Consider the following 23,437-nt stretch of genomic DNA (forward strand, 5'->3'; position numbering starts at 1 on the left):
CCCCCCCTTGCTGCCCGTGGCTTAGGCCATTCCTATCCAGACCCCCCCCCTTGCTGCCCGTGGCTCAGGCCATTCCTATCCAGACTTCCTTGCTGTCCGTCTGTGGTTCCAGTGCTGGCATTGGGCCACCTCGCTGTTGTGTCTCTGCTTCGCTTCAGGATAAGTGAGTATTCCCCCTATCATCGTTGGGAACCAGCTAATGCGAACGTCTCTGTATTTCCTACTCTGTATTTCTTAGACCTTGTATGTTCTTTGTATGATTGTGCAAGCTAGGCTTACGCTACACTCAATACACGTGTTTGGACCTTACTCCTTGTCTGCCTCTTTTTCACTAGAGTGTCTGGGATCGGGACCTCCGTAAACATAGGTTATGATCCTCGCTTAATATTAATAGTTACAGACTGCTACAGCTAATTCCCCATTATAATAAAGAGCAGTTCTGGTAACAGTTTACTGGTGGAGAATGCGGGCATAACCCAGTTCGTGTGAATGCACGTGAGTCGACACGCGTGTTTTCAGCGAACTGACTTAGAGGAAAATTTTCCAGACCTCAGTGTAAAGAGCGCAATTTTAGCTCAGGGAATTAAAAGTGTGAATGTGTGTGGCTCTAGCGAGCATTTCTATCTTGTGGGTTGGCTTTTCCCCATTTCCTCCTTCAGCCAGCTTTGGACTACTTGCCTTTTGTGGTGCACCGCGAGGCCCTCCAGCCGTTATAACCGGTGTACTGTGGGTGAGGACCTCTGAACTGGTGAAGTTCCTGGCCACCTTCCGGGCCGCCTAAACGCGTCTATGTGGGTGGGATCCCAGAAGTAGGCTCTATAGATATATATATCCTGAAGCAGCACATATAAAACTCTTTTCCGCCCTCCCCCGTCTCTTCTAAGTCCGTCCAAACCCCGTTCCTGCCAGCACTTAGGCTTCAATCCCCGCTCCGGAGGAAACGTGAAGGGATCGTTAGTCCGTTCGTCTAGTTAGCTTTGGGAATCTGAAGCCAGGTTCCTGAAGCCCCGCGGCAGCCGGCCGCACCGTGCTTGAGAGTTTTAAGTTAGACTCTTGGGCGCCTTTCCGCTTGCGAGTTTTAAGTCAGACTCGTGAGCGCACCTCGCTTGGGAGTCAGTGGGACTCTTGGGCACACTTTTGCTTGGGAGTTGTTAGAACTCTTGAGCGCACCTCGCTTGGGAGTACAGTAAGCTTTACTCCTGGGCACTTTTGCTTGGGGACTTGCAGAGGCAGTCCTTGAGTGCTTTTAGTCTTTTGGTCGAGGCTTGGAGGCAGTTTAACCGTTTGTCTCTGAGCACGAGGCCTGGGGACACTTTGAGTTTAGTTCTTGGGCAGAGAGCTTGAGAGCATTTGTAGCTTCTGAGCAGAGGCTTGGGAGCATTTCTGGTTGCCTGAGTAGAGGCTTGGGAGACCCCTTAGTTGCAGTTTCTGAGCAGAGGCTTGGAGACACTTTTTGGTTTTCTGAGCGCATAGGCTTGGGAGACCCCTGAGCTTTGGTTTTCCGAGTAGAGGCTTGGGAGACCCCTGAGCTTTGGCTTCTAAGCAGAGGCTTGGAAGCACTGAGCGTTTTTGTTCTTGGGCTTAGAGAGCTTGAGAGCACCCTCTGAGCCAGTAAACTTTTCCTGGTCCCGTGGCTTGTAGGCAAGCTTGAAACGGGAATAGGAATTTTCCCCTCTCCCCCAGAGGAGAAGGATTGAGCGTAGGACCCTAAAAATACCCTTGTAAACCCTAAAAGTAGAACCTTAAAACCCCCTGGTAAAAACCCTTGAGGACCTGAGGGAAGGATAAACCTCCCAAAAGGAACATAGAGAGGAAGAAGTTGTTAAAACCCTTGAGCAGCTTTAATCACCCCACCCCTGGTGTCGCTGATCTACTCTTTAACCTCCCCCGAGATCAGCCTTAAACGAAGTAAAATGTACCGGGCAGCCCCCACCGTGCCCCGCCTGGAGAAGTGGCTAGTTAAGAAGGGAGATTGCCCTTGGGAAGCCGGTTCCTTCAAGGGACCCGACCCGCTCCAGATAGTTAGAAGCGCCTTCCAGGATTTTTGCGAGAAGGAGAAACCCAGGTCAAGTAAGAAGGATAGGTATGGAGCCTGGGCACTTTTCACCGCCCTACAGGACAGCGTGTCCATGATAAATAAATTACATATAGCGCAGGAAGATAGTGAGCAGGAGATAGAGAGGCTCAGATTAGCCCAAGACAAAGAGAGGAAGGAGCTAGAGGAGAAAGCCAAACGAGAACAGGACGCCCTGCATCTAGAAATCCAGAGTCTCAGGGCCAAACTAGTCGAACAGGAAAGAGACCATGAGGAAAAGGCAGTTGAGTGGCGCGCTGAACGCGTTAATTTCATATTGGAAAAACAAGGATTAACTACCGCCCTCCAGGACGCCCAGCACAAGGCTGAGGCGGCCACCGCTCGTGCCGACATGGCTGAGCATGCAGTAATCGAGGGACAGGAAAGAATCGCTAAGCTAACCCATGCCGCCCAGTTCATGGCAGAACACAATCACTCCAAGGTAACCTCCGCTGATCATTCCGCTTGTAAGAGGGAGCTAGAGGCCCTAAAACAGCACCTGGGGATGCAGCAGGCCGTAATTTCCGCCGTGCATCCCGCAGCCCTCTTGGCCCTCCCCGAAGGTAGTACCGACAGTTGGTCACCTCCTTCGCCCCAGCCCGAGGAAGCTCCACAGCCCCTCCATCCGATAGCTACCAAAGAAATTGTATCCATGGACGAGGATGGCAGGAAAACAGACCGGGTCGTTAAGGAAACCCGCAATTGGAGGCCCGACGAGCTCCAAGCCATAGCAGATCGCATGGGACCCCTAAACCGAGACACGGCCATCCAGTGGTTCACCCATGTGACCACCTCCCAGCCCTCCGCTAGTGGTTCCGATGTGGCCCAGCTGGCCCGCCAATGCGCTGCCCCTGAAATAGTCTCGGCCCTGAATGCCTATATCTCTAACCGAAGGTTAGCCACCCGCAGTCAGTACGGAGCAATTAAAGAAATTTGTGCATTCCTGTGGCCCACCAAGAGTTTGAAAGCCCTGTATATCTCAGAGTCTCAAAAACCTGGAGAGGACCCAGAGGCATATTTAGCTAGAAAGCAGCTTCTTGCAGAGCTAGCAGATGAAGTAGATCTGGATGCAAGCGATGTACCCGACTTTGACGAATTAGAATTCAGGAGAGCAGTCTTAGATGGACTCAATAGTACCACCCGCCTAGCACTAGCAGGAGTGGAGCCCGGGAGCATCTCATGGGGAGACCTGGAAGCTCGCATCAGAAGCATTGCTGGCCTGTTGCGAGAAACCGGCGCCATCCGCCATGTGAAGCCCCCGGCCTCTCGTAGGAAGGAGAGCGAGCCGATAAGTGCAGTCACCTATGCCAATCATGGCCCCCACTCACAATACCGACCACAGGGACGCAGCCCGTACCCGGAGGCAAGGGGAGGAATCCTGAGGGGAAGGAGCGGCAGCTTTAACCGGGGAAGGGGACCGAGGGACCACCGCCCGGGAGTCTCCTTTGCGCCCGCCCCGAGTTACAGTTCCTCCTCCCAGCAAGGACCCCACGAGCCCCGACTACAGGATGCACCCATAGCCCCTTCTCACTCGCGAGCATCGCACCCGTACCACCATCAGGTCTACCCGCCTCCAGATCAGTCTAATGCTTGGGGAGCATCGCAGGGCGACCACGAGGGCTACCGGGACCGCGGCAGCACGCCCCAGTCCAGGGACTCCCTCCGTTGGGAACTTTGGATGCGCCTCAAAAACATTGGAGCGAACATGGAGCTCTTCGACGGAAAGCCCACGTCCGTTCTAATGAAGGCGATCATGGAGTGGGAAGACCAGCAGCAGCCCCCAGTACCTCCGTCGGCGCCCCCTTTGCCGCCAGACCCTCCCTTCTCGAGTCCCCCGATAGCTACGGTTCGAGAACGCCCGAGCCCCAACAACCCCTTTAGAGGAAGCGCCGCTTCCACCGACCAGAGTGCAGGATCAGAATAGGGTTGCCCCGAGTCCCAGTCTCCCTCCGTGGGCATAGTTGCCAAACTAAAGCCGGACACATGGGGGAGACCGACAGTGAAGGCAGGGATCGGGACTCCCGGGGAAAAGAAGAAGCCTGCCACCCTCCTCATAGATACCGGAGCTTCACTTAATATACTCCGGCCCACCTTAGTCACAAAGGGAACTCAGACCCCCACAACCATGCAGCTCGCCGGTTTTGGAGGCGGCACGCAGGAATCCCCGGTCTGGCAGGATATCCCCCTCTCCGTTGGGAACCTGGCCACCCGGATTTCGGCATGCACAAACCGAGGAGAAGATGATGGGCTTTTGGGCATGCCATTTTTCCGTGCCGAGGGACTGACCATCGACTTAGCGAACGGGCTCCTGTGGCGCATCCCGGGAGGCCCAGACTTTGTTAATGCAGTCCATCGATGCGCAGCCCTCAAGGCCCCCCTTCCTCTCGCCCCCATCACAGGAGACCCCTGGGTTCAGGACTTTCCCGAAGTGTGGGTGACAGACAAGGCCGAGTGTGGGATAGTGAAGGGCGCCTGCGTCCTGATTGAAGGAAAGGACCCCCCTCCCCAAAGACAGTACAAGTACCCAGCAGAAGCTGAGGCAGGGATAGCCAAGACCATAGAAGGACTCCTTGAGTGGGACGTCATACTCCCGATGCAGTCCATCTGCAACGCCCCATTGTGGCCAGTTCTGAAAGCAGATGGAGTGACCTGGAGAATGACGGTCGACTTCCGTGCCCTGAATGCCACCACCCCTCCAGTTGCCCCGGTTGTGGCCAAGTATAATGAGATCCTAACGGCCATTGCCGCTGGGTCCCGGTTCTACTCGGTCATAGACCTGGCCAATGCCTTCCACTCTATCCGGTTGCATGAGTCTTGCTGGTACAAGTTCGCGTTCACTTTCCGCGGCCAGCAATACGCATTCAAGCGGACACCCCAGGGATTCCACTCCAGCCCCAGCATTTGTCATGCCCATGTAGTTCAGATGTGGGAACGCCTCCAACCCTCCTCGAGGCCCCACGTACTGAGCTACGTGGATGACATTTTAGTCCACGCCCCCACGGAAGAAGTAGCCCGCCAAATCACCAGGGAAGTCCTGGAACTCCTCCGCGAGACTGGGTTCAAGGCAAGCAGGGAAAAGGCCCAATTAGTTCAGACCAGCGTCAAGTACCTGGGTCTGACCCTGGGACCCGAGGGTCGCACCCCGGACGCCCAGCGAATGGAGGTCATTTCCAAGCTGCCTGCACCCACCGATGTCCCCTCCCTCAGAGCCCTTCTAGGAACTTTTAACTTTTCCCGAGACTTCATTGAGTCCTTTGCAGACAAAGCTCGCCCCCTTTATGCTCTCCTCAAGAAGAACACTCCCTGGGAGTGGGGACCGGAGCAACAGACAGCCTTAGCCGAGCTAAAGCGCAGCCTGGCCGCAGCCCCGGCCCTAGCCCATCCAGATGTAACTCAGCCATTCTTTATTCAGCTGGCAGTATCAGACAAGAGCATAGGAGCCACGCTCACCCAGCAGCAAGCGGGGACCACTAGAGTAGTAGCCTATGCCTCTCGCAACCTAACCGCAGTAGAGACTAAGTTCAGCCCATGCGAGAAGACATGCCTTGCTCTAGTTTGGAGTCTGACCCATTGGGAATTTATCATAGGCGGCTCCCGTACAATAGTTCAAACTACTCACACGCCCCTCAAATATATCCTGTCGGGAAAAATACAAGACGGACAAGTCTCAAACGCCCGCATAGCACAGTGGACCCTGGCCCTGGTCAACCGCGGAGTAGAATTTAAAAAGGAGACCACCGAGCCACCAGCCCCATATGGCCTATTGGTAACCGGGACCGAGCACGAGTGCCCCCTGGACCCGCCACCACAGGTTGTCTGGCCAGTCACTTGGGGAGTCCCGCTAGAGGAAGCCCGACAGAACGGCTTCACATGCTGGTTCTGTGACGGCTCCTCCTTTCACGTTGGAGGCTCCCCTCGGACAGGCTACGGCGCCGTGCGAGTGAGCGACGCCCATACCCTCAAAGGTCCAGCCCGCCCCCATTCCAGCCAAGCGGCTGAGGTGCAAGCGCTTCTGGCGGTGCTTGAGTTTGAGCCCCCAGAAAGCCCACTTGCCATTTACACAGACTCGGATTGGACGGCCAAAGCCGCCACGGTCTGGCTCCCGGTGTGGCAGAATCAGGGGTGGAGAGCCAGCGATGGGAAACCCGTAGCCCACCTACAGCTATGGCAGCAAGTAGCAGCACTCCTCCAGTCTCGCTCAGGCCCAACGCAGGTGACCCATGTCAAGGGACACCAGAAGACAAATTCAGAGACCGCTTATTGGAATGACCAGGCAGACCTTGCAGCCAAGGCAGCCGCCACTGAAAGTGCTCCCCCACCGGAACCAGCCACCGATTGTCCCCTCCGCCCTGTCACCACTCGAGCACAAGCCCACAGCCAAGCTCAGGGAACCGCAGGAACACTAGACCTAGCACAACTGCAACTATCTGACCCAGAAATAACTGACCTCCTAGCCGCAGGAAGAGATCAGACAGGGAGACTCATGATCAGAGAAGAGGAAGGCATAGTTTGGGCAGTAGATGCAGCCGGCGAACGCCATTGGGTAGTGCCATTGGAAGTTAGGGCTGACCTAATTCAGTTTGTCCACGAGCAGGGACACCGAGGCAAGGATCTGACTCTGGAAAGGGTAAAAGAGGTTGGTTGGTGGCCTGGCATGCGCACCGAAGTAGCGCAATGGGTAGACAACTGTCTGTCCTGCGCTATGGTCAATGCAGACCCCACCGGACCTAGAGCCCCCCTCCAGCATCAGAGAATTGACGGACCCTGGGCTCGCATACAAATTGACTTTATCGGCCCCCTTCCCCCCACTGCTCGCGGCAATCGCTACTGCCTCACTGTCATAGACCCCTTCAGCAAATGGGTCGAAGCGTTTCCGTGCAAGCGCAACAATGCAGCCACCACAGCCAAACTACTATTCAACAATGTCTTTTCAAGATGGGGCATTGTGCGAGTCATGGACTCCGATTTAGGCTCACACTTTATCGGAGAAGTTACACAGGAGCTTTGTAAAGCACTGGGCATCCAGCAATGGTTCCACATAGCTGGCCACCCTCAGGCTTCAGGCGCCATAGAAAGAACCAACCGGACCCTCAAGGAGGCTCTCCGCAAGATGGTTCGCTCCTCCGGGAGAGACTGGGATGAAAAACTCCCCATAATCCTAATGGCCATTAGAGGCACTACCGCAGTTCACGGGCTCACACCCCATATGGTAATGACAGGGCGAAGAATGCAGCTCCCGGAGGCCTTCTGGCTAGATACGCAGCTCCCTTCCGATATGCAGCCTGTAGTGATTAATGATGCTTGGGTCCAGGATCTGCTCTCATCCATACACGCCGTCCACATGCAAGTGGCCCAGAAGTTGGGCACAGCTCAGAAGGATATGGACCGCAAATTAGGATGGGTCAGGAACCCCAGGCAGTGGGAGGAAGGACAGCTCGTTCTGTACAGGAAGTTTTCGCAAAAGGCGCATTCGCTAGCAGCCAAATGGCAAGGCCCAGTCCCCATCACAAAAAGAGTCTCCCCAGCTGTCTATCAGGTAGCCATCCAGAGAAAGACAGGAGGAACGTGGCTAAAATACTTTCACGCCTCTCAATTAAAAGAATGGAAAGGGAAGCCGCTCCAAACCGCCCCTCCTGTGTATGACCCTGGGGGAACCGCCACCAGCCCAGCCCCCCTCTGTCCAGTGATTCGCCAGATATCCCTTCACCCTGGGCCAGAGATACCCTGTGTCCCCTTGGATAAGACCTTTTTAGCTTTAGTATAAAAGAAACAGTAGAATATGTAAATGTAAGTGTCAAGAGTTTTTCCAATTCTATTCTTTAACTTCATTAGGCGGGCCCCACAGTTGGGACCCTTGGGGAAGACACGGCAACCAAAGCCAAATAGGACCACCACCGAAAGTGATTCGTAATTGGATTGTAAGCCGCATGTTCGGAAAAAATTGCACAGGCAAAAGAGATTTGCTGTGTGTGAAAGTGGTTGGAGAGGCTTTAGCCCAGAGGTGAATGTATTCTTTCGAACATGGTGGAACCACCAAATAAGGTGATCCCTGTATTCGAAAATATATCACCCGCCGTGCTGGTGAAGATCCCGCATCTACGTAGATTCGGGGTCTCACCTGCCAGACCCACGCTTTCGCATGATGGTCGGCTTTGGCTTTGAGGGCCGTGCCTCCCCTGGAAAAGGATCCCCAGATAGCCCAACATCCCTCTTTTACTAATGTTTATACCCGTCATGGTGAGTTGCTATACGGCGCCACCACTTAGTACGCTTTAGTGCAAAAGTAAAAGACCCGCCAGTATTATGTAAATATGTGCCCTCTGGAATATGTTATTGGGGTGCGTTCGCCACGCACAAGGGGCAGCGTACCTCATTTACATAGCCAGAATCCCCTGCGCCAAGATGACCCCCAAATAACCCAGACCCAGTGGCGCCGACAGATCTCGGCCGCCTCCGCCGCTTTTCGATAAACGCCGCCGAGCACCCTCGGCTCCACTTCGGCCCTTTCCGCCAGCAGCCGCCCGCCCCACGTAATCTTTTCCCTTGCCCGTACCGTAGAAAGGAAAAGAAGGGGGGGAGACATATTGAAGTTATAATGAAGCCCTGCCAGGCCTTCCAAGTGAGGGCAACCCGAAAGTACCCCATACCCGTATGCCTCTTGCTCCGTGTATTTTTCTTTCGGCTCAGTGCATTTTTCTTTTGCTCAGTGTATTTTTCCTTTTTGCCCGGTGTATCGTTTTTCTCTTAACTAGAAGATGGGGCCTCCCGAGGGAGTCCCCCCCCAAAAATTGGTTGTCCTGCAAACATATGACGAAGGCCTATTTTTGAAAAATTAAAACGAGGGCCCCCGTCTGCAGCAACCCTTATAGTTAATGTAAGCCGCTCTCTAGTTTTTTTTCGTTTTAAAACGGCAAGGCCAGGCCGAGCCGGACCGATAGCTCTCAGCCCGCAAAATAAAAATAGCCCGCCACCGAGCAAGGGGCACCTGAAGGCCACATAGCCTAGGCACCCAGGGACCCCTGGGGCGAGTTTGCATAATCCCGCCTAACGCGCAGCCGACCCTTGCCCGACGTAAAGACGTTACCCTCTGAAATATACACGCTTTAGAAAGAAACCTTCGCACAGGAGCTCCCCAGAGCAACAAGCTGGAAGGCTCGCTTAGTGCTCTGGGACTTCTCGTTCGAGCCCCAATCAGTAAGAGTGCTGGCAGAAAAACACCCTTCTTTTTCCCTGCTTTACTTCATTCATTTTGCTGCAAGAAACTCAGGGAACCTGTACTTATATCCGCAGGTCTCCCCAGGATATTTTCGACACAAAAAGGAAAAGGAAGGCCAGGAGATGAGGCACCTGGCTACCCTGTGTTTGCTCGTGCTGGCAGGCACCCTAATAGAGGGACGCCCGTCCAAATTAATGCCCTACCCACACTGGAGATGTATAAACACCCGGGCAGGAAATGAAATGATGGTCTGCAAGGTTGTGCAGCAGAACAATACGACCACCCCCACGGGTCGCACTAACTTCCGCAGTTGCGAAGAGCAGTGGATCCGACCCCCAGAGCTTGTTATTTTATGTGTAGGAGTAAAAACTCTGTCTCAAGAATTAGTATGTTACTCGCCTACTGACACAGTGTCACCACTTGCTCCGATCCCTTGTATGTTTCTTCCCCGTATCAGGCCAGACCCCACCGCAGTCCCGGTGGTAGACAAATATACCACCCCTGCCAATTTCGAAACCTCGCCATTTGTCACTGAGGCTTTCGGACCATACTGTGAAGTTATCTTAGTGTCGGCCGCAGTATGGAAGGCAGGAGACCCCTTTAGAATGACCATCCTACTAGGCACCACTACCATTGAACCTGCATCAGTCACTATCACGCCCCCTTCAGGTGCAGTTCTCTCCTTTGCTATAGAACGCTGGGAGAACCTGACCTGGATTGTAAAAGAGGAAGACCTAGCCAAACACGGCCCGCCCGATTGGATACTGGTTCAACAGACGCCCGAATGCCAAACCAAGCCCCTAGTAGAGAAATTTCACCGGCTTGGGCTGCTCTTTGTAAATTTGACTCACGAACCAGGCAATTATTCCCTGCTGATCCGGACCCAGGAGACCCACACCATCCAAATTGACCCCTTGATTGCTAGCAATGAACAATTAAGCCAAGGCGGCACGCATATAGTGGGCTCCCATGTTTTGAAAACTGACATTCGAGAGAGAGTTCTAGTCCGCCCGCAAATGTCTTTAAAAGAGATCCGCATAGACTTAGCTGAGTTAAATATAACCCAGAGGCTGCCGCAGTGCGCTCCCTATCTGGAGGCCGGTAGCAAGGGTTGGAATGCATGGCTACAACTGTGGATCGATCCCTCCCCCTCTCTCTCGCGTGCCAGACGAAGCATTGCCGACTGGACTGCTCCCGCAGCCGGAGGCTTAGCAATCATGGATTCGGTCAATATTGAGACTCTCGCTAATAAGTTTGCCCATGTCACGACTAGCATCTCTGACTTAGGTAAACCGGTGGTGCAGTCCCTAAATTCCATTTCGAATGGGCAACACGAGATCAGCTCCATTTTAGTTAACTGGGAGAGTCAAATTGAAAGAGATTTTTCTCTGCTGCTCAAAGGAACACAGTCTTTGGAACGCAACATGTCAATAGCCATGGCATGTATGCAAGCCCAACAATTAAATCAGGCTGTGGCCATGGGGCTAATTCGGCAAGCCACGGATGGGCACTTGCCCCTGGAAATTAAAAGATTGATTATGCCCAAATTGTCACCCATAGAACTGGAGCTTGAATCCTGGTGGTCTCTTGTAAATTCCTCATTCTCACCGACCACCCAGGAGCTTAAATTATTTTTATTAACGGCCAGTGCGCACGAGTCATTCCACGTGTATCCAGTCGTGCCTCTGGGACTCCAAGTCAGCGACACCGAGGTCCTCTACGCCAGACACCCCGACCATTGGGCCCGCTTCACCCCGACCGGATGGCAGCTCGTCAGCCTCCAAGGGTGCCAGCATCGAGACCAGACCGGCTTCATTTGCCAGGACCAAGCCTTTGCACCTCATCACCCCTGTGTAGCCCCGCAAGTCGACGCCCTCAACGAATGCCCTTTTGAGGTCGTCCGGGAGAACAGCTCCGCTGTGGTCTACATTGGGAAAGGATGTGCCTGCGTGCGGACGGCCTGCGACTTTGTGGTCCTAAACTCGTTCCAGCTCAAGCCCGTGATCCCGGGAGTCAACCGCTGCTTCTGCAACCTGTCTTCGGTAGCAGCCTGCGACTTCACCTACACGGTACCGGTCTGGACCCAAGAAGAGATCCTGGTGGCACCCTCCATCTATCGGTATGTGAAGCCTGTCGCCCTTGGCATCGGTCTGGAATTAATCCACGAGCTCCTGACCCACCCCCAGCTCCACCGCACCCTCCAGAGCATCCAGAGGGACGGAGACACCACTGCTTTGGTTGTGTCCCACAACGGAAAGGAGATTTTGGATCTTGTCCAGCGCATTAAGACCACCGGCGAGCACTCGTGGTGGGAAACCCTCTTTGGTTGGAGCCCCACTGCCACTGGAATTTACAATTTGGCGTTGCACCCAATCATCGTTATTCTGGCCTTCCAAGTTTTGTTATGTGCCTCACTACTTTATTTGGGCTGTTGGAGCCGCCGACAGCTCCAGCAACTCCAGCTGTCTTACCGTTTGGATCATTACAACCCCGACCTCCTCCTGCCCTAATGGTTATTCTTGGCGCCCTCCTTTAACCCTTGTTTGTTTTATTGCTTGTGCTGGTATGAACTATGCTTGTATTTTATTATGTGTATGGATCCTGAACCAGCCCCATGGACGCTTTGCTGCCGGACACCGCTCCGAGGCCCTCTTGTGGACTAGGGGGGGACCTATTACTCTGCCTCCCAGCCCACGGCCCGTCTCCAAACGACCGCCAGCAGCGCCACCTCCATGAGGACTAGAACTGTGTGCCTGAAGCCCTTCTCGCCGCTCACCGACCCTGCTCTGCGGATTGACGCAGACAACAAGGGGGGGTGGAAGTGTGTTTTGGAGCACATGGACTAAGTTTGCTTGTTCTTGTAAATATGCAACCCAGTCCAGCAGCTATACTGCGGACTGAGCCGTCTGTGATCTTTGTTACTCTATGGTCTTATGAATTTCTCCCCATTGCTTTTATGAATTTTAACTCCCATGAATTTAGCCCCGAACTAGTCCCCCTCTCTATCTATTGCAAGTGCGCCCATGAACTTTATCCCTATGAATTTGATTTTAACCTTGAATTGCCTTTTTAACCTGACTCCCTCCGCCGAGGTAATCCTAGCATATCTATTATTTTATGAATTTGGTTTTAACCGGGACCCCTTCTGTACGGTCCCTTTTAAAGGTTATTTTATTTCTGATTTTAAGCTCGATGAATTTGGTTTTAATCTGACTATATGAGTTGGTCTTTTAATTGCAGAGTGTATTTTTCTGGCCCCCATGAACCCTTCCGCCGCTTACCCCCCCATGAATTATTTCTCCGCACTTGCTTTTACTATTGCTGCTATCATCTATGAAATCGGTTTTAACTTCCTGAATTATCGTTTTAAACCCTATGTATCTATGTATTTATGATTTTAACCATTTATGAATTAGCCTACCCTCAATGAATTATGCCTTGCTTGCACATTTCACTTTACCTTGTATGAATTGCTTTTAATCCTACATTCATGAATTGAACCATGAATTGTCTTTGCTTTTAAATCCTATGCTTATGAATTAATCCATGTATATGAATTACCCCTGGTTTTAATGCTTTTAACCCACCATGAATTCCGTATGAATTACCTCCCGCCATGAATTGATCAATGTACCCAAACATGAATTGTTGTTGTTTATATGCATGAATTGATCATTGCTGCCTATTACTATGAATTACTATTGCTATGAATTATTACTATTTATTCTGACGGTTGCACTTAGCACACCCCCTGGTGTGAACCCAGAGACCTGCAGCCCATTGGCTGATCTAAATTGCACTTATTCGGTTAGGTGGTTCTCCAAACTAAATTTTTGAGTGACGCCTCCTCCCCCTTCCCTTCCCACTCCTTCTTCGCTCGAAGCTCGACCACCGGACATTACTGACCACCTCGCCTTTGAAGCCAAGTTCGGAGACCCGCGCGCCTGACGTCCCGGGGTCTCCGAGGGGGGGAATTGTTGCCAAGTAGGCCCCCTCCCCTGCTTTGAAGCCTGCTATGAACTGTGTTAAAGTTTCCTGCATTACTGTTTCACTGCTGCACCAAAGACTGCTTTACACGTGTGTGTGTTAATACACGTGTCAGTTTCCTGTCTGCGTGTCAAGTACCCTGCTGCTGTAATAGACTGTGTAGTTTACTGACTCCATGTTTGGTTGACTGCACAAAAAGGACTCTCTTTCTGGGCAGCCCTGCCCTGACCTATATCTGGAATTCCCTGTGTGTGTTTGGACTTTGCTACAAGGGTGCCCTGTGCCTGCATTGCCATCTGCCACGGACCGTGCCTGTTCCCTGCTTTGGACTGTGTTTTGTGTGCTGTTCCCCCTGCCTCCATGGAAGCCTGCCTCATATGGGCCCAAGCCGCTGCTAGCAGCCGGGCGCCTGCCGGGGAAACCTCCAGCGAGCCTGGCTAGGCGCTCCCTGGTCAGTTCCCGCCTGGAGCCTCCCGCGAGCCGGTCGCCGAGCTTGCCCTCGCTACCAGGCAGCCTGCTATCCAGCCCCAGCTATGCCCAGCCGGCATCCATGTTCTTAGGCAGCCAGAAGACCCTGGGAAGAAGACTGCTTTGAGAAGCCATTTCGGCGAAGCGGGCACACCACGTCCGCAGCGAGAGCCCCTCGCCCCGCTCTGCATATCTTAGGAGCCGCCCCGGAGAAGGAACTAAGTGCCGACCATCCCAAGCACTTAAAGAATGCATCTCAAAGAAACCTCCGCATTCCAAAGCTGATGACATCAGGACAAGCCCTGTCCGCTGGAACATCCTTTCAGCCCACTTGGATTTCCCCCTCCCTCTTTTGTCCCCTCTTCCTGAGGTGTCACTTATCACAATCTGATTACCAAAGTGGCCCATCCAAGCCATTCAGTAGCCCATTAGATCCTTTGTTTTAATCTGTGAGAACCACCAAGTACAGCACCAGCCCCAGGGTACGTTTTGGGGTATTTAAGCTGGTCTCTCAGACCACTCGGTGCTTAGGCCATTCCTATCCAGACCCCCCCCCCTTGCTGCCCGTGGCTTAGGCCATTCCTATCCAGACCCCCCCCCTTGCTGCCCGTGGCTCAGGCCATTCCTATCCAGACTTCCTTGCTGTCCGTCTGTGGTTCCAGTGCTGGCATTGGGCCACCTCGCTGTTGTGTCTCTGCTTCGCTTCAGGATAAGTGAGTATTCCCCCTATCATCGTTGGGAACCAGCTAATGCGAACGTCTCTGTATTTCCTACTCTGTATTTCTTAGACCTTGTATGTTCTTTGTATGATTGTGCAAGCTAGGCTTACGCTACACTCAATACACGTGTTTGGACCTTACTCCTTGTCTGCCTCTTTTTCACTAGAGTGTCTGGGATCGGGACCTCCGTAAACATAGGTTATGATCCTCGCTTAATATTAATAGTTACAGACTGCTACAGCTAATTCCCCATTATAATAAAGAGCAGTTCTGGTAACAATCGAATCGATCAATCAATCAAATAGATCACAAATATACAAGGTATATGGTTGTTGTGGGTTTTCCGGGCTGTATTGCCGTGGTCTTGGCATTGTAGTTCCTGACGTTTCGCCAGCAGCTGTGGCTGGCATCTTCAGAGGTGTAGCACCAAAAAACTACAGGAACAACAATGCCAAGACCACGGAATACAGCCCGGAAAACCCACAACAACCATCGTTCTCCGGCCGTGAAAGCCTTCGACAATACATACAAGGTATAGCTCACTTCAATCAAGGATAACCAGGAAAAAAAACCCAAGGGTGAGTAGAGAAATTATGTTAGCATAGACCGACCATTCTCTTAAATGAATCTTCAACTACTATGGAGACTGCATAAATATATACAATCCCAGCAGCACACAGTACAGCCACAGAAGCCTAGTCTTGTTTTATATATTAAAGTGGTATTTAAATTATCAACTAATTTGCCTCTTTAAAAAGTATACGTTAAAAAAATACACTTTCCTTGCATCCTTGAAGGAAAATTTACCACTTGCTTTCCATTCAGAAAGTGGAACTGTTCTTTCAGCCAAGACCTTCTAAACATATTCTAGCTCCCTTCCTATACTTAGTGCTCTTACTGAAGGTCACATATTTGTGGCCACCACTACAGTAATGCGCTCTGAAAAAATGGGTATCAAAAATAACTTTTTCTGTAGAGAGAAAAACAGTCTCTCCCTCCTTGGAGGAACTGAGTTGCCTGAAGGGGAGGCTTCCTGTGGATTGACCATACGATTTTTTGACTGGCCTATCTGTATTTGCAAGCAGCTGAGTTTAGAATTAAAATATAGGACTGTGGTTAGTGGGAAATTAGATTCTACCACCCATCCTGAAGTTTGCCAAATCTGATTATGCTTTAACTACAAAATGGGAACTGGTTAGAAACAAAAATCTGTCCTATTTATGTCAGCCACTGATGTACAATAGCTTGCTCACTTATTCTAAATCACCACATGCAGGCAATGCTTATATATGCAGCAAAAATGCTAACTTAAGCTCTCCAGTAATTTATTTATTTATTGTTTGTCCCTCTATTAACAGCATGTTTCTAAAACAAAAAGTTCCCATTATGCTTCCAAGGACAGTCTATAATATTCTACCTTTTGTAACAATCTTTGTATTATGTTAATTTAATGTTTCCAAAGCAGGGTTCCATGAAACCTGGGGGACATTGTTAAGGATTCTGCAAGAAATCATGGAATAAGAATGTTGAAAGATGACTAAAAATCCAAATATCTCTCAAAATATCAGTTAAGGCTTTACTTTTTTTATGAAGTAAGCCGGCATATATAATGTCTTGACAATAATATAGCAGTAATCAGGGCTTTTTTTCTGGGAAAAGAGGTGGTGGAACTCAATGGGTTGCCCTTGGAGAAAATGGTCACATGGCTGGTGGCCCCGCCCCCTGATCTCCAGACAGAGGAGAGTTTAGATTGCCCTCCGTGCCGCCGAGCGGCGCAGAGGTCAATCTCAACTCCCCTCTGTCTGGAGATCAGGGGGCGGGGCCACCAGCCATGTGACCATTTTCAAGAGGTTCCAGAACTCCGTTCCACTGCGTTCTTGCTGAAAAAAAGCCCTGGCAGTAATTGAATTGTACTCCCTGCCATCAACTTTTCCGGCCTGTGAACATTTTCATCAGTAAGGGTTCCTTAGGAACTGAATAATTAATTTAGGGGTTCCCCCTGGGAAAAAAAGTTGGGAAACATTGTGTTAATGTCTGCAAGCCTTAAGAGCCAAGGAGAGGAAGCATCTACCCCAAATCTTAATACTTATATCATTGTGCTATGCAAACCTGCCAGAGAGTTCTGTGCAACTCAGAAGCATGCTACTTTAATGAACCGAATATGGGGTTATATTTGTAGTTATATTTTAGTTCATGGAAATTTCTCCTATTCTACCCCCGCTCCCAAATTTGTCAAAGAAACCATAAATGGGGCGAATGTTCTTCTTAAACTAATCTCTTTGTTTTTTGCCATCTCTTTATCCTTTTCTATATTCAAGAAATATAGAGGAATTCTAGTGTAATAAACAGTTGTCAAAAGGAAGATCTATAGCTGCTACATTATATTTCCAACAGTGTTCTGTGCCAGCAAGTATACATACCCATTATTATCAAGTATTAGAAGAATTTGGGACTGAAGGGGTCCATTAGATATTGCATCACATAGGGCAAAATTTTATGCAAGTACAGTCAAGGGAACTCAAGAGGCCTCCTCTAAAACTCTAACCAAGATCTTACTGCAGCAGAAGACTTCAAAATCCAATACTTGCACCCAGAAAGATGACAATGTGTTTTCTGCCACGGCATGGAAGGATTGAAAACAGAGGTAAGAACTTACATAGCACATTATGTACTCTCATTTTGCACTAAAAGGTTTATGACCAAAAATTAACTTTTCAGCAAGTGTTATGTTGTCCTTTAAATACAGAGCTTCAGTCTATAACATTTATAGGCACAAGAGCAAAATTTTCCTTAATCAGCATAAAAGCCACTTTTATACTCTGGCACCTGATCTAAAGATTATTCTTCTGAGATAAACTTAATACGCTTTGACAATTTGTGTTCACATTAACAAGGCGGTGTGGTGTGGAAAAGGGGAATTTCTTCTCCATCCTTCTATGTAGCATGTATAGGAATAAGCTCAATATTATATATATCTGTTCTTTAAATACTGAAAACGCTTATATCTTTAAGTGCTATAAAAAGGTAAAACAAGGCTTTCCATAGACTTCCAATTACTACAGACTGTAAAACATCACAGATTAAGGACAGGTTTACAGAAGAATTAGTGGAGTTTCTGCCCACATAACAATTCAGGATATTCTTATAAAATAATTTTTCCACCTGCTAATTTAATAAAATTATTTTAAAACAAAAATAGGATAGATTTTTTCATTTAGAAGAGCCATTTTACAATAGTTTAAAACTTCTGGTCATGACAACCATATGCCTTTTGTATTAGAAAAACGCATACTTGCTTGGGAAACAATTATGAATTTGTTATCTCTCACTCACCCACCTCCTATGGTCATTTACGCAAAGATTTTACAGCTGCCTCACTTCCATGTGCCCTCCACCTCTGTTACCCCCGCTTTATCATGATGTGTCATTCCTCAGACAGTTTCTGTTGCATTGCTTTCCAGTTCTGTAATCCTATTCCTACTGCAGTGCTTACTGGAGGTCTTTGTTGTCTGACTGAATTGTATTTCATATTTTGTAATCTGCACTGACTCAAGGAGAATGGCGGGCTATAAAGATAAAATTACCGCCACTATTATGATTATTATTCTGATGAAACAGTGCCTCTTCATTATACTGAAAACATACACAAAACTCATGTATTTGGTTTTCACAGTAGTACAGTTCATGGTCTATTATATCATTTATGCTGGGTAATTTAAAAAAAAAATTAAACCTAGACCATTATTTTACAGAGAAACGCGGTCTTTAAGGAGAAGTATTTGGTAAAGTGTTATTGGTCCAGTTTTAGGAGCATTAGATGTGACACGTTTATATTGTATTAGGGCTCTAATATTAAAGAGGCACTTAAAGGAACTTAAATTAAAATACAAAGTTTGACTTGTATAAAAATTTTAAATTTCAAAGTATATTTTAGCATTTTAAAATCATCAATATTTATCTTCCAAATTCTAAAAGCTAGCAACCTGTAACATATATCCTTAGCTTCTTAAGTCAAAGTACTTTTAGAGTATTGTTTTTATTTCCTTATTAAATGAATAGCACTACTATTTTAAAGCACTGGGAAGTTGCACAATAATCAGATGTAAGCCAAATAGTTCTATCACAAAGACCTTCTACTAGAGAAGTACAGCCAAGGTAAACTAAACACCAAACAGGGTGCGCACAATGAAGCAAGAACACAGGCAGATGCTGGAACACTGAACTCCAATCATCCTCATCCGGTCCACATTTAGTGAAAGTCACTCTACTACTTGACGAAATGGCTCAGGAATGTCACTATTCCATCATATAATTAGTAAGGATTTGTAAGGTGTAATCAACTAGAACAGCAATATCAGCGACACTAGTACTATAGGAATGAGCTTCTTGCCCTCTCCATGTTTGGCAACCCAAGCCAAACACACATTGCTAAATTCTGGAAGAGCCAACACAGCCGGCCATAATAGTAAGCCAATCTGGAAAAATCTGTCCTACACAGGGCATTTCATGTCAGTGGCTTGAGTTCAGGTTCACTGCATGCAACAACTGCATGTTGGTATTATCTTGCCAAGAGCAGATCTGCAATCTTCAACTGAGCATGGCATTCTAGGGAATCACAGTAACAAAATGTGTTCTTATATACCATCCTTCTGGACAAATTGGAACCCACTCAGCACTAAACAAAGTCAATGTTATTATTATCCCTACAACACAGCTGGGGAGCTGGGCTTGAAAGGAGTGGCTTACCCAAGGCCACTTGCTGAGCTCATGGCAGTTGAGGGATTTGAAACAACAGAGTGCTGATTTGCAGCCCAACCATTTAACCATTAGGCTACAGCAGCAGAACTTTCTCCTTCTATGAGAAACTCAGAAAAAAGCTTTGCAGACCTCTGACAGGCATGATCTAGATGTAGGTTCTCTAGCCTAAGCACAAAGTTTTGATTACTATTTGTAAAATTGGATCACCAACTTACTCCATACCAAAGGATAAGAGAAGATAAATTTGTCAGGCAGACAAGCCAGCCTGCCGTAACTGTGAATGCATATCTACTGGGGGGGGAGGGGGGGATGAGCTTTCTTTCCTTCACTGTACTTGGCTATGCTTTGCTAAGAGGCCTAAGAGGCCTGGAATCGTGTGGGAACCAGCCTTGGGAAGTTCAGCTTTGCATCTTTTGCAGGACTTTCGCTGACTTCAACTGACTTGTTTGGACTGGGGGGAGGGGGACTGGGGTATAACCTCTCAGGGAAGACTTTACTTCAGCATCCTAGGCAATCTCTATGTATCAGTGCACTTCTAAGGAGTTTTACCTGAATAAAGACCTCTAACTCATACAACTGTGTTGGATGAAGTGGAGAGTCGGAGAGAATCCCCTAGCCAGGCCTGACAAATTAAAATGTTAAACTGTAAGAGAAGGTAACAAAACTCATAGAGAAAATGTCAATTCATTAAAATATCAGTGAATAGTGTAATGCTGGCCATTAAATGGTGCCTTCCTTCAGAAGAGAACTCCACAGCAAAAGCAAAGCAAAAGCTGGGTGTTCAGCAAGTCTTGGGACATCCCTTCATTTTTAAATACAAAGAAATTCCTTTCAGTCATAATGGCAATGTATAAAAGTCAAAGGAGGGAACAACAATGAATGGGCAAGTGTAACAGTAAACAGGATATTCATACAATAGCTTAAATGTAATATTTGCTGTGATTAAGTAATTCCAGTAAACTAACCTGTTTAAACCAAGATCACAAACCAACTCCCTCTATGAGTCATCTGAACATCACATGTAGTAATCAGATGCATTAACACACTTCCAGGTAAAAGTTAATAGAACACCAGAGAGAGAACATTAATGTTTCCTTATTAAGTATTAGTGACTCCTAATTCTAATAAGATGGAAGTGCTACTGGTTAGTGGAAGGTCTGACCTGGGACTTAGGGCCTGTTCTGGATGGGGCTGCACTCCCCTCAAAGGACTGAAGATTGAGACTATGGAGTGCTCTTGGATGAGGGCTTACCGCTGGATAAACAGGTGCCAGCTGTGACCAGGAGTTCCTTTTACCAGCTTCGGCTCATTAGCCTGCCGCAGCCTTTCCTGGACAGAAAAGATCTGGCCACTTTGGTACATGCCCTGGTTACATCTGGATTGGATTACTGCAACACACTAAGTGCGGATGCCCTTAAAAAGTGTTCAGAAACTTCAGTTTGTGTAGAATGCTATGACAAGGGTTTTGACTGGAGTTGATCATAGAAACCAGTATCACTCCAGTCTTGGCCCATCTACAATGGCTCCCAGTTTGTTTCCAGGCACACCTCAAGGTGCTGGTATTGGCCTTTAAAGCCCTACTATGTGGCTTGGGAACAACAAAACTAAAACATCACCTACTCCCAGACATGCCTACTCAACCACTACTGTTATTTTCTATGGCTCTGCTTCAGAGGCCCAACCTTGAGAGATTAGATGTGCAACAACTCAGGAGAAGACCTTCTTGGTCATGGCACCAGAACTGTGGAACTCTCTCCCCAGAGCAACTCATCTGTCCCATTTGGTTGCCATTTTGTACCAGCAGGTAAAGACTTAGTTAATTTGGCATTACCTCAATGATCCCTCTTTTCCACCCTGTTTTGTGTGCTTGTATGCAACGTTCCCTCTAAGCGGCGCAGTGTTGTGAGCCAGAAATCTACTTTTGTAAGCAGCAACTTGCAAGTTTTGAGCACACCTTTTCTAAAACCAGAATCCATTTGATTAAAATACTTGAATTGTTTGAGTCATTATTGGGTGCTATCAGTGGGCACTCTTTATTAGAGATCACTTTCACTTATTTGGTCTATTTGGACAGCCTCTAATTCCTAATGCCTATTCTATTTGTCCTCAACTGTCCAACTCCTCTCTGATAACAGTCAAAAATGAAGAATGCTCTTTTCCCCACAATTTTGATTTTTGTTTGCTGGCTGTACATTCTTTTTATCTCCAATACCTCATGCCTTCATATAAAATTAAGCTTCTGTTGTCTTTTCAGTCTTTCTGAAGTTTAATGCACTGGAGTTTCTGCTGCAATTAACAAAGTCCAGCACTCTTGCTGTACATCTGTCAGACGAAAGGTGTTTTTCCACAGTCTCATGTGTTTTTCAGTGTCTCCATTGCAACTTCATGATAAACTGGCCCTCTGAATATATGCATACAAATTAATAAATCTTGGTATCCTACAAGCATTATGAGAGATCACAGATAATGCTTGTGTGTTAAACATGCTAGTAAATGTGATGTATATTGCTTAACATAGTCCACATGTACAGCTTTAACCTATTGATAGGGGCCTTGTTAAATGGATCATGTTAATTGTTGGTATCACCTGTACCTGTCAGACTGTGTGTCACAGAATGAAAATAAAAGCAACCAGCTTTTCTTTTAAATTGAAAGGGTGAATCTGTCCTCCCAAACTGAGACCTTGTGTGCCCAATTGCAGCCTAGAGCACCTTTTTATGGCTCAGTTGTAAACCTCTGGCAAAATGGGGTTTTGTAATGGAAATGGGAGACTTAATGAACTGTCACTCTCTTTACTTTAGTGTTCTTTTATCTTCCTCCCATTCCCCTACTCCTTGGCTACAAGAAATGCTCTGCCAGTTCTTCTCTTCTCTGTGCCATCTCTTCTCTGCCTCTTATTATCCTCTGTATATCCACAGGTCCAGAAAGAGGACATTTTTTATTGGTAGTAATGAGAAAAGAGACACAGGGAAAGAAAATATGACAAAGACATCCTCAACCTCCACCCTCTCTAGCTCCCAAATCTTCAGGAATTTCCCTACCTGGAGCTGCCAATCGTTGTTTCTATGAGAGCCAGATGAGACCAGGATGCAACTGTCCATTCGATCTTAGCCATTTGCCCAACTTTGCTGCCTCCTCTGGCTCCTGTAGCCACAGGAGAAAGGACACTCGGCCGCCCACCACCACCACCTCCTCTAGCTCTCTGTGAGAAGAAGGAGGGGTGGCTCGGCAGGCCACCTGAGAGGCCATATGGATGCCTGCTTGCTGAGGCTGCAAACCCCATGCCGCCGCCGGCTCCCAGAGCAGCGGGGCTGAGGGGAAAGGCTGCGAGGCCCTCACCCCACGCTGCCGCTTCTGGCTCCTGGAGCTGTGGGCATCCGGCGAAGACGTCCCGAGGCTTCCCGCCCGCCACCGCTGCTGCCTCCTCTAGCTCCCCATAAAGGAAAGGAGAGGTAGGTCAGCGGGCGAGCTGAGAGGCCATGCGGGCGCCCACTCTGCAAGGCTGCAAGCCCCTTGCTGCCGCCGGCTCCCGGAGCAGTGGGGCTGAGGGGAAAGGCTGCGAGGCCCTCACCCCATGCTGCTGCTTCTGGCTCCTGGAGCTGTGGGGCAAAGACGCCCCAAGGCTACCTGCCCGCCGCCGCCGCTGCCTCCTCTAGCTCCCTGTAAGGGGAAGGTGAGGTGGCTTGGCAGGCCAGCCAAGAGGCCATGCAGGCGCCCACTCCGCAGGGCTGCTAGCCCCATGTCGCGGGTGCCAACGGCTCCCGGAGCAGAGGGGCTGAGGGGAAAGGCGGTGAGGCCCTCGCTGCTGCCGCCACCGCCGCCGCCACCTCTGGCTCCTGGAGCTGCGGGCGCACAGCGGACTGCAGAGAGGCCCCAAGGCTCTCCGTCCACCACCGCTTCTGACTCTGGCTCCCTTCCTCTGCGCCATGGATGGGGCTGCAATAGGCCCTTCCAGCAGGAAACAGGGAAGCTGGGGGGCGGGGCTGGGGCTGTGGCCAGGACTGCGCAAGGCACACCAGGCCGGGCCACATCAAGGTGAGGCCAGGGTCTCATCAGGCAGGCCCTCGGGGCAGGAAACAGGGAGGGCGAGGCCCAGGGCACCCCTCTGTGCACTGGGCTTCTCACCTGTGCGCTGGGGGGGGGGTTAAAGTTCGTGCGCGATTGTGCAGAGCGCACCTTAACGAAAACCTTGCTTGTATGTTTTTGCACAGTTTT

The 23,437-nt window shown here is 49.3% G+C and overlaps 1 protein-coding gene across 1 annotated transcript in view; it reads right to left on the reverse strand.

The window, feature by feature from the left end:
• The window catches only part of PRKCI (protein kinase C iota), a 67,473-nt gene that overhangs the window by 35,283 nt on the left and 8,753 nt on the right, over positions 1–23,437 (reverse strand). The window lies entirely within an intron of this gene.

The sequence above is a fragment of the Eublepharis macularius genome, chromosome 6, assembly GCF_028583425.1.
Source record: "Eublepharis macularius isolate TG4126 chromosome 6, MPM_Emac_v1.0, whole genome shotgun sequence".
Lineage (NCBI taxonomy): Eukaryota > Metazoa > Chordata > Lepidosauria > Squamata > Eublepharidae > Eublepharis > Eublepharis macularius.